Below are 3,071 nucleotides of genomic sequence, written 5' to 3' on the forward strand. Positions count from 1 at the left end.
AGTGCTATACTGCATATACTTAGTTCTATCTCACTCGTATTCTAGTCCAAACTCGATCTCGTTCTACCTCATTCTAGTTCACTGCATGCCATTTTGTTCTACAGTTATATTTCTTTGCTCATTTATATTCCTTTTCTTTCTTTTTGCGGCCCTATACACCGTCAAATTGCTGTACTTTTCTATATTCTTGTTTCTGTTCTTGCTATTTGCTGGTATTATGATCTACTCTTCTCTTCCTTGTTGTTACTTATTTTATTACTTATTTATTTATTTATTTATTTATTTATTTAGTTGCCTGTTATTCATGTTAACATACTTATGGTCAAAATCCACATGATGACTTGACAAGGAAGGAGCCATAACGGACTACCACATACACGCATCAGTTGGACGCCCAGTGCGATAATTAATGTGAAAGTGCTACGACGATAAGGGCGCAGGGGGACTGTCCCTGCGCCCTTTAAAATTATATTAATTTTGTCATATGACCGATATATATGTATACTCTGTACCTGATCCCCGGGGCTTCGCCCCGGGGAAACATTTATTGAAATAAAACTGCTTTTATCTGTTCTTATCAGCTTAATATCTGATACACTCCCCATCGGGGAGTCAGAATATTAATCTGATTTTTGGAAATTGACGGAGCAGTTGGAGCTTGCTCCACCTCTGTCGCGAGTCAGCCTGGCATTGCAGTGCCGCCAGGATTGGCTCAATAACTACACGAAAATCAGATTTTAAGTATTTTATTTATTGATCTTTTAAACTTCTGACTTTTAACTTTTAACTTTTAACTTTTAACTTTCAACTTTTAAAAACTTTTATTTCTGACTCTCTATATACACTTTGACTTTTCCTTTGCTCTCTCTCTGTTTTTCGTTTTATTTTCTAAGTTTTAGGCATGGCCGAAGGATCCGGATGCGTCGCCCGAGGAAACGAGGTAATCGTTAAGTTCCCGTTCCCCGACCAATTTATCTGTCCCTACTGCCATCGAGGGACTACGGCGCTGCGAAGGGGAGCGGCGGTGTACCAGCGGCACGAGGATTTAGGTAAACACCTTAAACTTCACCATTCGGGTATTACGCGTAGGTTTGTATGCGGTGATTGCGGCTTCACCGACAACAGTGCTTATGCACTGAAGAAGGTGAAGCAGCATCACGCTGCAAGCCACGCGAATGGTGCACCGAATCCTCCTGCCGCTGGTGCACCATCGGCCGCCCCGGGCGACGCATCTGCATCCCCGGCCAGCGGACCCGCGGGGGGGACGGGCTCCCTCCGCGAGGGCGCGAGAAGCGAGGCCCCGCGATCCGCCGAAACGGATCGATCGACCACGCGAGGAGGCGAGCCGCCATGCGCGAGAAGAAACGTGCCAGCGGTGGCGGCGTCGACCTCCCGCGGTAAGTCAAAGTCCTCCGCCCCCACAACGACGACGGCGAGGACAACGACAGGGCGGAGGACAACGGCGGCGACGGTGGCGGGAAAGAAGCCCGCCACCGCCACACTGAAGAACTTTGTTACCGTCGCCGCCAGACGCAGCGGGTCGCAGCCCGAGCCCGCAACGGCTGCACCGAGGGGGTGCAGCAGAAGGGTGACTCCGACCACCACCTTCGCGGAGGTCACCCGGGGGCCACCGGCCGCCACCACCGGGGTAACGACGACAGTCACGGCGAGGGAAACGAAGAGGACAACGCCCAAGACGCCCTCGCCGGCCGGACCGACGACAGTAGGGGGGACCACCACCACCCAGCCGCCCCCCCCCGCCGGACAACTAACCCAGACCAACTCCGGCAATCTGTCGTCGGCCGGTAGGATTGCCCCGGTGGTCGTAACATCCACGGCGGCCACGACGACGACGACGACGACGATTACGACGACCACAACGACGACCTCGGTGGTGCGGGGGTCAATACCCGCACCGGTCGTGACACCACCGCCCACCCGGGGCCCAACTCCATCGCCGAGGGGGACAGCCGGCGGCAATTCCACCTCGCCGCCGGCACTCGCGCCCAGGACGAGGGCGCGAGCCAGGAGAGCCGCCACCGAGCCCCCCCAGCAGACCCCGGGTGCATTACGGCGCAGTAGGAGGATCCGCGGCACCCCCCAGGCGGTGGTACCAGTCGCGGCCGGGAGAAGGACGCCGCCGACGACATCTCCGGCGGCACTAGGATGCCCCACCCCAAGGAGAGGAAGAAGCGCCCGGGCCGTGTCCCTCCCGCCCGGGAGGGGGACGAAAGGGGGCAACACCACCGCCCCCACATCCCCAGGGGTGGGGACGACAAGAAGAGGGAGAAGGAGGAGACTCCCGGCCATCGAGGAGTCGTCGTCGGGAGAGGACGAAGAGGCGGAAGCGACAGCGGCTTCGTCGTCGTCGTCGCCGAGGGTAGATTGGACAGTGGCGGCCCCCAGAAGAGGATGGAGGAGGGCTGGGCTGCAGACCCCCGTGCCGGGGGGTCAGGGAGCCACGGAGAGAAGAATAACGCCCCCCGGCGGCGCAGAAATGGTCGGTCCCTCCGTGGAGGCGGAACGGGGCCGAAATACGGACCAGGGCCCAAATAGTAGTAAGGGTAGCAATATCAATTTTAACAGCAGGACTAATGATAAGAGCAGTAAGAAAAGGTACTGTGACAGGGCCACGAGCCCCATCAATTTTAATTTTATCTCGAATGGCAATTTTATCCGGGACGACCAGCAAGGGATGCGAAATTACGTTACAATCGACGCGAGCCGGGGCAGTCCGACTAATGCCCCCGGGTCAAACCGGGGCTCTGTTTGTAGAAGGATCGCGGCCCCGAGTGGTGCAACCCCTGCGGTCAGTAGAGGAAACGCCGCCGCGGACCGAAGGCAGACGGCGACGAGGGGGAGAGGGAGTGGTGTCGACCCAGGAACGTGCGCACGGAGTGACCCGACGGTGACCGGAGGTAAGCGGACGCAGCGGACGTGTGGGGGGCTCAGACATGGGCCGGAGCGGAATCCCGATGCAATCGTGGAGCGTCCAGGGAGAGGGCGCGGACCCACCCGGAGCGAGCGGACGCCAATGGCTGCCCCCCGCCGACGCGGCGGCGCCGAGGAAG

At 57.3% G+C, this 3,071-nt stretch overlaps 1 pseudogene; it reads left to right on the forward strand.

Annotated features, from left to right (window-relative positions):
• The first annotated feature begins 540 nt into the window (after positions 1-540).
• On the forward strand, positions 541-721 carry LOC143349226 (U2 spliceosomal RNA; annotated as a pseudogene).
• The last annotated feature ends 2,350 nt before the right edge of the window (positions 722-3,071 follow it).

Source organism: Colletes latitarsis, chromosome 12 (assembly GCF_051014445.1).
Source record: "Colletes latitarsis isolate SP2378_abdomen chromosome 12, iyColLati1, whole genome shotgun sequence".
NCBI classification, from domain to species: Eukaryota; Metazoa; Arthropoda; class Insecta; order Hymenoptera; family Colletidae; genus Colletes; species Colletes latitarsis.